This window comes from Panthera leo, chromosome B1 (genome assembly GCF_018350215.1).
Source record: "Panthera leo isolate Ple1 chromosome B1, P.leo_Ple1_pat1.1, whole genome shotgun sequence".
Classification (NCBI taxonomy): Eukaryota; Metazoa; Chordata; class Mammalia; order Carnivora; family Felidae; genus Panthera; species Panthera leo.
The window spans coordinates 101001575-101015666 of NC_056682.1; the positions used below are offsets into that span (position 1 = coordinate 101001575).

The 14092-nt window shown below is 35.6% G+C and overlaps 1 protein-coding gene across 8 annotated transcripts in view; it reads right to left on the minus strand.

The window, feature by feature from the left end:
- SPATA5 (spermatogenesis associated 5) overlaps nucleotides 1-14092 on the minus strand; it is a 355585-nt gene that overhangs the window by 238625 nt on the left and 102868 nt on the right. The window lies entirely within an intron of this gene.

Below are 14092 nucleotides of genomic sequence, written 5' to 3' on the forward strand. Positions count from 1 at the left end.
ATGCTACTGGTCAACAAAAGAAAGCCAGAGTAACCTTACTTATATCAGACAATCTAGACTTTACAGACCGTATCAAGAGATGAAGGAGGGCATTATATCATAATGAAGGAGTCTATCCACCAAGAAGACCTAACAATTGTAAACATTTACGCGCCAAAAGTGGGAGCACCCAAATATATAAATCAATCATAAACATAAACTCATTGATAGTAATACCATAATAGTAGGAGACTTCAACACCCCACTCACAGCAATGGACAGATCATCTAATCAAAAAATCAACAAGGAAACAATGGCTTTGAATGACACACTGGGCCAGATGGACTTAACAGATATATTCAGAACATTTCATCTTAAAGCAGCAGAATATACATTCTTCTCTAGTGCACATGGAACATTCTCCAGAATAGACCACATACTGGGACACAAATCAGCCGTAAGTAAGTACAAAAAGATTAAGATCATACCGTGCATATTTTTGGACCACAACGCTATGAAACTTGAAATCAACCATAAGAAAAAATTTGGAAAGGTAACAAATACTTGGAGACTGAAGAACATCCTACTAAAGAATGAATGAGTCAACCAAGAAGTTAAAGAGGAAATTAAAAAGTATATGGAAGCCAATGAAAATGATAACACCACAACCCAAAACCTCTGGGACACAGCAAAGACGGTCATAAGAGGAAAGTATATAGCAATGCAGGCCTTCCTAAAGAAGGAAGAAACATCTCAGATTCACAACCTAACCTTACACCTTAAAGAGATGGAAAAAGAACAGCAAATAAAACCCAAAACCAGCAGAAGACAGGAAATAATAAAGATCAGAGCAGAAATCAATACTATTGAAACCAAAAAAACAGTAGAACAGATGAATGAAACCAGAAGCTGGTTCTTTGAAAGAATTAAGAAAACTGATAAAGCACTAGCCAGTTTGATCAAAAAGAAAAAGTAAAGGACCCAAGTAAATAAAATCAAGAATGAAAGAGGAGAGATCACAACCAACACAGTAGAAATACAAAGAATAATAAGAAAATATTATGAGCAATTATATGCCAATAAAATGGGCAATCCGGAAGAAATGGACAAATGCCTAGAAACATATACACTACCAAAACTGAAACAGAAAGAAACAGAAAATTTGAACAGACCCATAACCAGTAAAGAAATCGAATTAGTAATCAAAAATCTCCCCAAAAAACAAGAATCCAGGGCCAGATGGAAGATTTAAGGAAGAGTTAACACCTATTCTCTTGCAGCTGCTCCAAAAAATGCAAAACATGCACCCCCATGTTTATAGCAGCACTATCAACAATAGCCAAAGTATGGAAAGAGCCCAAACTCCATCGATGGATGACTGGATAAAGAAGAGGTGGCATATATACACAATGGAGTACTACTCGGCAATCAAAAAGAATGAAATCTTGCCATTTGCAACTATGTGGATGAAACTAGAGGGTATTAAGCTAAGCAAAATTAGTCAGAGAAAGACAAAAATCATATGACTTCACTCACATGAGGACTTTAAGAGACAAAACAGATGAACATAAGGGAAGGGAAACAAAAATAATATAAAAACAGGGAGGGGAACAAAACATAAGAGACTCTTAAATATGGAGAACAAACAGAGGGTTACTGGAGGGGTTGTGGTAGGGAGGATGGGCTAAATGGGTAAGAGGCATTAAGGAATCTACTTCTGAAATCATTGTTGCACTATATGCTACCTAATTTGGATGTAAATTTTTAAAAAAATAAAAAAAAAAAAAAAGAAATTAAACTAGAAACCAATAGCAGAATGACATTTGGAAAATTACAAAATACATGGAAATAAAAAAGTCACACTTCTAAAAACTGTGTGGATTGAAGAAGAAATCTGAACAGAAATAAATTTTAAATAAAAATAGAAATACAACTAATCAAAATTTGTGGGATGTAATAAAAGTAGTACTTAAAGAGAAACTTATAGTATTGAATGCATCTTTTAAAAAAGAAGAAAGCTCTAAAATCAATAATCTAAGCATCTATACTTTAGGAACTAAAAAAAGAAAAGCAAATTAAATCCAAAGTAAACACAAGAAAAAAAATAGAAAAATTAGATCAAAAATAAAATTGATAACAGGAAGTCAATAAAGAATATCAACAAAAGCAAAAGCTCATTCTTTGAAAACATCAATAAAAATAAGCTTATAGCCAGGATTACTAAGAAAAAGAAGAGAAGACCCAAATTACTAATGTCAGAAATGAAAGAAGGGATATCACTACAGATCCTATGGACTTTAAAAGTTATTTAATAGATTTACAGTTGACCCTTAAACAGGGGTTTGAACTGCACAGGTCCACTTATATGCATATTTCTTTTTGATACATTAGTACCTCAAATGTACATTCTCTTGATTTTTTTCTCTACCTTACATTATTGTAAGAATAGAGTATATAATACATATAATAGACAAAATAGGTATTGATGAACTGTTTCTGTTCTCAGTAAGGCTTTTGGATAACAGTAGGCTATTAGTATTTAAGTTTTTGGGGAGTCAAAGTTATATGTAGATTTTGAACTGCATGGGGGTCAATACCCTTAACCCCCGTACTGTTAAAAAAATCAACTAAATTATAAAATAGAATACAAGAAAAATTTTATCATCACATATTTGATAATTAAATGAAATGACAATCTGCCAAACCCACACAAGGAAAAAAAAAAAAAAAAAAGACAACCTGAGTGGGACTATATCAATTAAAGAAACTGAATCAAGAATTAATAAGCTTCCAGGTGCCTGGGTGGCTCACTCAGTTAAGTATCTGACTTTGGCGCAGGTCAGGATCTCCTGGTTCCTGAGTATTAGTCCTGCTTTGGGATGTATGCTCTCAGCACAGAGCCTGCTTCAGATCCTGTCACCATCTCTGTCTCTCCTCCTGCTTGCATGCATGTGCACTCTCTCCCCAAAATAAATAAACATTTAAAAAAAAATGATCTTCCTAACAGAAAGCTTCAAACCCTGGAGGGTTTACAGTAAACACTAGCAATCATTCAAGGAAGAAATTTTAACAATTCTCTACAATTTCTACTGGAAGATAGAAGTAAAGGGAGTACTTATTAAATCATCCTATGAGACCACCATTATCCTAATGCTAAAACCAGACAAAGACATTACAAGAAAATTACAGACCAATAACTCTATAAATATACAAAATACTAGCAAACTGAATTCAACAATGTATAATAATGTATGTATAATCCAATGATGTATAAAAAATTTGTACATTCTGATGAAGTGGGATTTATCCCAGGTATACAATGTTGGCTCAACATTCAAAAATCAATGAATGTAATCTAACACATTAACAGGCTAAAAGAAAACAAAATCACATAATCATATCAATAGATGTAGAAAAAGCATTTGAGAAAATCCAGCACCCAATCTGTGCATGATAAAAACTCTCAACAAAGTAGGTTTAGAGGGAACATATCTCAACATAATAAAAACTATATATGAAAAACACACAGCTAACATCATACTCAATGGTGAAAAACTAAGAGGTTTTCCTCGAGATCAGGAACAAGACAACAAGGTCCACTATTGCCACTTTTATTCAACATAGTACTGGAAGCCCTATCCACAGCAATCACACAAGAATAAGAAATAAAAAGCATCCATATTGATAAGAATGGGTTAAACTGTCACTATAATGATACTATACAAAGAAAACCCTAGAGACTCCATCAAAAACTATTAGAATAAATGAATTCAGTAAAATTGCAGGTTACAAAATTAATACACAGAAATGTGTTGGATTTCTATACACTAATATCAAAGTAACAGAAAGGGAAGGAAACAATGCCTTTTACAGTTGCACCAAAAAGAATAAAATACCTGGAAATAAACTTAACTAAGTGAAAGACCTGTACTCTGAAAACTACAAAACATTGATAAAAGAAATTGAAGATAACACAAATAGATATTTTATGCTCCAGGACTAGAAGAACACATAATGTTAAAATGTCCATACTACCCGAAGCAATCTACAGATTTAATGCAATTGCTATCAAAATACCAACAGCATTTTTCACAAAACTAGAAAATAATCCTAAAATTTGTGTGGAACTACACAAGATCCTAAATAGCCAAAAAACCTTAAGAACAAAGCTAGATGTATCACAATTCTAAGATTTCAAGATATACTACAAAGCTGTAGTAATCAAAACAACATGGTATTGGCAAAAAAACCAGACACATAGAACAAGAGAACAGAATAGAGAACCCAGAAACAAACTCTTTATATGGTCAAGTAATCTACGACAGAGGAAACAAGAATATACAACGGGCAAAAGACTGTCTCTTCAATAAGTGTGCTGGGAAAACTGGATAGCAAAATGTGATAAAACGAAATGACCCCTTTCTTACACTATACACAAAAATAAACTCAAAATCGATTAATAATCTCAATGTGAGATCTAAAACTGTAAGACTCCTAGGGAAAGAAAAACACAGACAATAGTTTTTAAAAATTTTTTTAATGTTTATTTTTGAGAGAGAGAGAAAGCATGAGTGGAGGATGGGCAGAAAGAGAGGGAGACAGAGGATCTGAAAGCAGGCTCTCTACTGACAGCAGAGAGCCCAATGTGTGGCTCAAACTCACGAACCATGAGATCATGATCTGAGCCAAAGTCGGACGTTTAACTGACAAGCCACCCAGGCACCCCAAGACAGTAATTTCTTTGATATTGGCCATAGCAACATTTTTCTAGATATGTCTCCAAAGGCAAGTGAAATAAAAGCAAAAATAAACTACTGGCACTACATCAAAATAAAAAGATTTTGCACAGTGAAGGAAACTAACAACAAACCAAACGGCAATTGAATGGGAGGTGATATTTGCAAATGATACTGAATGAGAGAAGATATTTATAAATGATAAGTAATGATACTTGTAAATGATAATATTTCTGATAAGTGTTAATATCCAAAATATATAAAGAACTCATAAAACTCAACACCAAAACCCCAAACTAATCTAGTTAAAATTGACATTTTTCCAAAGACATACAGATGGCCAGCAGATGTATGAAAAGATGCCCAACATCCCTAATCATCAGGGAAGTCCAAATCAAAACCACAATGAGATATCACCTTCCACCTGTGAGAATGGCTAAATCAAAAAAAGAAAGAAAAAGTATTGGCAACAATGTCAATAAAAAGGAACGCTTGCATGCACTGTGGATGAGAGTATAAATCGGTATAGCCACTGTGGAAAACAGTATAAAGCTCCTCAAAAAATTAAAAAAATAGAAATATCGTATGCTCCAGTAATTCCACTACTGGGCATTTATCCGAAGGAAATGAAAACACTAATTTGAAAATATGTATGCACCTCTATGTTTATTGTAGTGTTATTTACAACAACCAATATATGGAAGCAACATGAGTGTCCAACAACAGATAAATGGATAAAGATGTGGTATAAATATGTATACACATGCACACTCACACACGTGAATGTTATACAGCCATGAAAAAGGTGCTATATGTGACAATATGGATGGACCCAGAGGGTAGCTTATGAAATGAAATAAGTCATAGAAAGACAAATACTGTGGCACCTGGGTGGCTCAGTTAAGCATCTGACTTCAGCTCAGGTCATGATCTGACAGTTTGTGGGTTTGAGCCCCACGTTGGGCTCTGTGTTGACAGCTCAGAGTCTGGAGCCTGCTTTTGATTCTGTGTCTTCCCCTCTCTCTCTCTGACAGCCCCCCTCATGTTCTCTCTCAAAAATGAATAAATGCTAAAAAAAATTTTTTTTAAAAGAAAGACAAATACGATGTGATTTTACTTATATGTGGAACCTAAAAAACAAAAAACAAAACAAAAACAATAACAAAAAATGAATAAACAAATAAAAAGCATAAACAGGTCCAAAATACACAGAATCAACTGGTGGTTGCCAGAGAGGAGGCGGGGGCTGGGGGGGGGGGGGGGGGAGGGTCAGGCAAAATAGGTGAAGGAAAATGGGTAAAAGAGAGTGGGCTTCTAGTTATGGAATGAATCAGTAATGGAAATAAAAGGTACAGCATAGGGAATACAATCTATGATTTTATAATAGCATTGTATAATGACAGATGGTAGCTACGCTTGTGGTGAGTGGCATAACATACAAAACTTGTCAAATCATTATAGTGTACACCTGAAACTAATGTAACACTCTATGGCAAGTTTACTTCAATAAAGATATATATGAAAATATCCAACACCCAGTTATGATACAAACACAGCTAATTAATAATAAAGAGAACTTCCTCAACATGATAAAAACAATATCTACAAAAAACCTATAACATCATACATAATGGTGAAAAACAAAAAACTTTTCCACTAATATCAGGAACAAGGCAAAGATGTCCCCTCTCACCAGTCTTTTTCAACAGTGTACTAGAAGTCCCAGCTAGTCCAACAGGACAAGAAAAGGTAAGAAATGGTATACAGATTGGGAAGGAATAAATAAAACTGTGTTTTCCTGCAGGTGAATAAAGCATCAACAAGAAAAATTTTCTCAACAAATACTGCTAGAACTGGACATCCACGTGCAAAAAAAAAAAGGATCTAGACAGAAACCTTACACCACTCAGAAAAATTAACTCAAACTGGATCACAGATCTAAACACAAAATGCAAAACTATAAACTCCTAGATAGTAACAGAGAAGAAAATCCAAATGATCTTGGCTATGTTGATGACTTTTTAGATACAATACTAAAGGAATGATCCATGACAGAAATAATAGCTGGACTTCACTAAAATTAAAAACACCTGCTCTTCAAAGACACCAACAAAAGAATGAGGAAACAAGCCACAAGCTGAGAGAAAATATTTGCAGAAGACATGTCTCATAAAGGACTGATATCCAGGCTGTCCTCACAGCACTGTGAGGCTGTGATCTGGCTGGTTTGTCCAGCTCCACAGTCTCCTGGATCAGATGGACTTGACAGATATATTTAGAACTCTGCATCCCAAAGCAACAGAACATACTTTCTTCTCGAGTGGACATGGAACCTTCTCCAAGATAGATCACATAATGGGTCACAAAACAGCCCTTCATAAGTATACAAGAATTGAGATCATACCATGCATACTTTCAGACCACAATGCTATGAAACTTGAATGCAACCACAGGAAAAAGTCTGGAAAACCTCCAAAAGCATGGAGGTTAAAGAACACCCTACTAAAGAATGAATGGGTCAACCAGGCAATTAGAGAAGAAAATTAAAAATATATGAAAACAAATGAAAATGAAAATACAACAACCCAAACGCTTTGGGATGCAGCGAAGGCAGTCCTGAGAGGAAAATACATTGCAATCCAGGCCTATCTCAAGAAACAAGAAAAATCCCAAATACGCAACCTAACCTCACACCTAAAGGAGCTAGAAGCAGGGCAGCAAAGAAACCCCAAAGCCAGCAGAAGAAGAGAAATAATAAAGATTAGAGCAGAAATAAACAATATAGAATCCAAAAAAACCCAAAAAACAAAAAACAGTAGAACAGATCAATGAATCTACGAACTGATTTTTTTTTTTGAAATAAACAAAATTAATAACCCCCCAGCCAGATGGCTCAAAAAGAAGAGAGGACCCAAATAGATAAAATCATGAATGAAAGAGGACAGATCACAACCAATACCCTCCCTAGAGATACAAACAATTATTAGAGAATACTATGAAAAATTGTATGTCAACAAACTGGACAACCTTGAAGAAATGGACAAATTCTTAGACACCCACACACTACCAAAACTCAAATGGGAAGAAACAGAAAATTGAACAGACCCATAACCAGCAAGAAATTGAACTGGTTATCAAAAATCTCCCAACAAATAAGAGTCCTGGGCCAGATGGCTTCCCAGGGGAATTCTACCAGACATTTACAGCAATGTTCGAAAAAAGAGAAACAGAAGGAAAGCTTCTGGACTCATTCTATGAAGCCAGCATTACCTTGATTCCCACACCAGACACAGACCCTGCTATAAAGGAGAATTACAGGCCAATATCCCTGATGAACATCAATGTGAAAATTCTCAAGAAGATACAAGTAAATCGAATTCAACAGTGTATTAAAAGAATTATTCACCATGATCAAGTGGGATTCATTCCTGGGCTGCAGGGCTGGCTCAATATTTGCAAATCAATCAACATGATAAGGACCATATCCTGTCAACGGATGCAGAAAAAGCATTTGACAAAGGGGCACATGGGTAGTTCAGTCAGTTGAATGTACAATTTCAGTGCAGGTCATGATCTCAATGGTTTCTGAGTTTGAGCCCCACATTGGGCTTACTGCTGTCAGTTTGTCATTGCAGAGCCCACTTCAGATCCTCTGTCACCCTCTCTCTACCCCTCCCCCGCTTGCGCTCTCCCCAAAATAAATAAATATTAAAAAGAAAAAGAGGAAAAATCATTTGACAAAATACAGCATCCGTTCTTAATAAAAACCCGCAAGTCAGGATATAAGGAACATACCTTAACATCATAAAAGCCATATATGAAAGGCCCCAGCTAATATCATCCTCAGTGAGGAAAAACTGAGAGCTTTCCCCTGAGATCAGGAACATAACAGGGGGGTCCACTCTCACCACTGTTGTTTAACATAGTATTGGAAGTCTTAGCCTCAGCAATCAGACAACAAAATGAAATAAAAGGCACCCAAACTGGCAAAATAGAAATCAAACTTTAACTTTTTGCAAATGACATGATACTAGACATGGAAAACCCGTAAGACTCCACCAAAAAGCTGCTAGAACTGATATAGGAATTCAGCCAAGTCGCAGGATATAAAATCAACGTACAGAAGTTAGCTGCATTTCTATTACCAATGATGAAGCAACAGAAAGAGAAATCGAGAAATCAAGCCCATTTACAACTGCACCAAGAAACATAAAATACCTAGGAATAAACCTAACCAATTATGTAAAAGATCTGTATGCTGAAAACCATAGAAAACTTATAAAAGAAACTGAAGAAGACACAATGAAATTGAAAAACATTCCGTGTTCATGGATTGGAAGAACAAATGTCAATATGACCCAAAGCAATCTATTCATTCAATACAATCCCAATCAAAATAGCACCAGCATTCTTCACAGAGCTAGAACAAACAATCCTAAAATGTATATGGAACCACAAAAGACCCCAAATAGCCAAGGTAATGTTGAAAAAGAACACCAAGCTGGAGGCACCACAACCCCCAACATTAGCTTGTATTACAAACCTGTAATCATTAAGACAGTATGGTACTAACACAAAAGCAGACACATAGATCAATGGAATAGAAAACCCAGAACTGGGCCCACAAATATATGGCCAACTAATCTTTGACAAAGCAGGAAAGAACATCCAATGGAAAAAAGACATTCTTTCTAGTAAATGGTGCTGAGAGAACTGGACAGCAACATGCAGGAGAATGAAACTGTACTCTCTTACACCATACACAAAAATAAATTCAAAATGGATCAAAGACCTAAACGTGAGATAGGACACCATCAAACCCTAAAGTAGAAAACAGGCAACAACCTCTTTGATCTCAGCTGCAGCAACTTCTTAATCAACACGTCACCAAAGAGAAGAGAAATAAAAGCAAAAATGAACTACTGGGCCCTCATCAAAATAAAAAGCTTCTGCATAGCAAAGAAAACAATCAACAAAACTAAAAGGCAACCTAAGGAATGGGAGAAGATATTTGCAAATGACATCTGATAAAGGGTTAGTATCCAAAATCTATAAAGAACTTACCAAACTCAACACCCAAAAAACAAATAATCCAGTGAAGAAATGGGCAGAAGACATGAATAGACACTTTTCCAAAAAAGACATCCAGATGGCAGACAGACACAGGAAAAGATGCTCAACATTGCTCATCATCAGGGAAACACAAATCAAAACCACATTGAGATACCACCTCATACTGGTCCGAGTGGCTAAAATTAATAACTCAGGAAACAACAGATGTTGGCAAGGATGTGGAGATAGGGGAACCCTCTTGCACTGTTGGTGGTAATGCAAACTGGTACAGCTGCTCTGGAAAACAGTGTGGAGGATCCTCAAAAAATTAAAAATAGAATTACCCTATGAGCCAGCAACTGCACTACTAGGAATTTAATCAAAGGATACAAAAGTGCTGATTCAAACAGGCACATGTACCCCAACGTTTATGGCAGTGCTATCAACAATAGCAAAATTATGGAAAGAGCCCAAACGTCCATCAACTGATGAATGTATAAAGAAGATGTGGTTTATATATACAATGGAATATTATTTGGCAATGAGAAAGAATGAAACTTTGCCATTTGCAACAATGTAGATGGAACTGGAAGGTATTATGCTAAGTGAAATTAGTCAGTCAGAGAAAGATCATGTTTTCAATCATATGTGGAATTTGAGAAACTTAACAGAAGACCATGGAGGAAGGAAGGGGAAAAAAGAGTTTCAAACAGAGAGGGAGGCAAACCATGAGAGACTCTTAAATACAGAGAACAAACTGAGGGTTGATGGCAGGGGCCGGGCGGGGTGGGGGTGGGGGGACAATGGGTAATGGGCACTGAGGAGGGTACTTGTTGGGAGAAGCACTGGGTGTTGTATGTAAGTGATGAATCATGGGAATCTACTACCAAAGCCAAGAGCACACTGTATTCACTGTATGCCAGCTAACTTGACAATAAATTATATTTAAACTGACACATATTTAACTTGCTCTGTTAACTTGCCATGCATCCCATGTACTATTCATCCCAATAACAGCACGAAAACCAAGGCACAGAAAGGTTGAGTAATTTGCCCAAGATTCCACAGCTAGCAAATGGCAGAGGCAGGATATGAATACATATCTATTTGACTCCAGAGTCTACACTCTTTCCATAATACTATAAAGCATAAATAACTTGAAAGTTTTGTAAACCAAATACACCATCAAGCCAAAGTAAAGCTGCAATATCTATAAGGGCCATCTTTTAAACCAGCACACAGTGAGGGAGGTGGGAAAGACTAATTTTATTATAGTTGAATGAAAATGCTTAATGGTATTGAAAAAATAGAGGCTAATTAAGGAGAAATAAGCACCAAAATTCAAAAACTAAGAGCAAATACTATATAATGAATGTCAAGAATCAACAATGCCTTGAATTTTCTAGCTTAAAACTATGCTGTCAGATTAGGATCAATATTTCCATGAACCTAACAGTAAATAAACTATTTTAGATTAACAGGATATCCTACAAAGTAGAGGAATACATAGTGAGTTATATTCTCCAGCTGTCCTAGAGCTCTGTAAGCTGCATGTACTCCGCACAACTGTAGTTCTGTATAAACTGTTAGCATAGAGAATGACACAGAAGTATGTATTTTTCCATTCTGCCATAATTTCCCAGTAAAAATTCCAAGCTAACATAGTCAATACTCATTACATCTGTATAGTTTTGACTCAAACACAGTATTAGAGAAACAAGTGATCTTTAAACTCACAGTTCAATATACGCTTTGCCAAAAGCAGTTTTTGGAAGAGAATTTTTTCACAGTCCTGGACATCCCCACACTATTGTCATGAACATAATCCAACAAAATAAATAATAAGGAACATATCAGTTCAAATTCATTTTCTGAAAAAAGCAGTCTCAAAATTAAAGCAGAGAAAATGCTTATAAACATGCATCATTTCCCAATGCCATAGATTCAGAAACAGTGACACAGAAGATTAAAATTCTCTAGTTATTATAATGAATTATTATTTGTAAAAGTTTTTATTAAAAAAATAAGGTTTTTATTTAACTTCAAGTTAGTTAACATATAGCATAATATTCATTTCAGGTGTACAACACAGTAATTCAACACTTCTACACAAAACCAGGTGCTCATCAAAACAAGCACACTCCTTAATCCCCATCATGCACTTAAACTCATCCCCCACCCAACTCACTTCTGGAAACCATCAGTTTGTTCTCTACAGTCAAGAGTATATTTCTTGGTTTGCCTCTCTCTCTATTTCCCTTTGCTTGTTTGTTCTGCTTCTTAAAGAACACATGTGAGTGAAATCATAATATTTTTATTTCCCTGATTAACTTTGCTTATTTATAATACTCTTTAACTCCATCCATGTCCTTGCAAATGGCAAGATTTCATTCTTTTTTATGGCTGAGTACTATTCCATCGCATATATATACCACCTCTTAATTTCTTTTAATGTTTATTTGTTTTTGAGAGAGAGAGAGAGACAGCGCAAGCAGGGGAGGGGCAGAGAGAGAAGGAGACACAGGATCTAAAGCAGGCTCCAGGCTCCAGGCTCCAAGCTGTCAGCACAGGGCCCAATGTGGGGCTCAAACTCACAAACCATATATACCACTTCAGTCAATGGATACTTCCATAATTTGGCTATTGTAAATAATACTGCTATGAACATAAGAGTGCATGTATTCCTTGGAATTAGTATTTTTGTATCCTTTGGGTAAACAGTAGAGCAAGTGCTGGATCAGAAGATAATTCTATTTTTAACTTTTTGAGGAACCTCCATACTGTTTTCCACAGTGGCTGCACCAGTTTGCACTTCCACCAACAGCATAAGAGGGTTCCCCTTTTTTCACATTCTCACCAAAACCTGTTGTTTCTTGTGTCGTTGATTTTAGCCATTCTGACAGATGTGAGGTGATATCTCATTGTAGTTTTGATCTGGATTTCCCCAATAATGAGTGAGGTTGACGATTTTTCATGTGTCTGCTGGCCATCTGTATGTCTTCTGACCCTTTTATAAGTTCTTTATATATTTTGGATACTAACCCTTTATTAGATATGTCATTTGCAAATATCTTTTTATTCCACAGGCTGCCTTTTAGTTTTGTTGACTGTTTCCTTTGTTGTGCAGAAGCTTTTTAGTTTGATGAAGTTCTAATAGTTTATTTTTGCTTTGGTTTCCCTTGCTTTAGGAGACTTATCTAGAAAGAAGTTGCTATGGCTGGTGTCAAAGAAATTACTGCCTGTTATTCTCTAGCTTTTAATGGTTTCCTGTCTCACATTTAGATCTTTAATCCATTTGGAATTTACTATTGTGTATGGTGTAAGAAAGTGGTCCAATTTCATTCTTCTGCATATCGCTGTCCTGTTTTCTCAACACCATTTGTTGAAGAGACTTTTTCCCACTGGGTACTCTTTCCTGCTTTGTTGAAGATTAATTGACCATATAGTTGTGGGTTCATTTCTGGGTTCTCTATTCTGTTCTATTGATCTATGGTGTCTATTTTGTGCCAGTACCATCCTGTTTTGATTACTAAGCTTTGTAATATAACTTAAAGTCCAGAATTGTGATGCCTCCAGCTTTGCTTGGCTTTTTCAAGGTTGCTTTGGCTAGTCGGAGTGTTCTGTTGTTCCACACAAATTTTAATATTGTTTGATCTATCTTGTTCTGTGAAAAATGCTATTGGTATTTTGATAGGTATTGCATTAAATGTGCAGGTTGCTTTGAGTAGTATAGACATTTTCACATTATTTGTTCTTCCAATCCATGAGCATGAAATGTCTTTCCATTTCTTTGTGACACCTTTAATTTCTTTCACCAATGTTTTATAGTTTTCAGAGTATAAATCTTTTACCTCTTTGGCTAGGCTTATTCCTAGGTATCTTATTGTTTTGGGTGCAATTGTAAATGGGATTGATTCCTTAATTTCTCTCTCTCTGCTGCTTCATTATTGGTGTAAAGCATTACCCTGATATCAAAATCAGATAAAGACACCACTAAAAAAAGAGAACTACAGGCCAGTATTCCTTATGAACATAGATGCAAATGTTCTCAATAAAATGCTAGCAAATCAAATCCAACAATACATTAAAAAATCATTCATTACAATCGAGTGAAATTAATTCCTGGGTTGCAAGCGTGGTTCAATAATTGCTAATCAATCATGACACACCAAATTAATACAAGAAATAAGAACCATATGATCATTAAATAGATGCATAAAAAGCATGTGGCAAAGTATAACAGCCATTCATGATGAAAACCCTCAACAAAGTAGGTTTAGAGGGAACATGCTGCAACGTAATAAAAATGTTCACCTTTACCACTG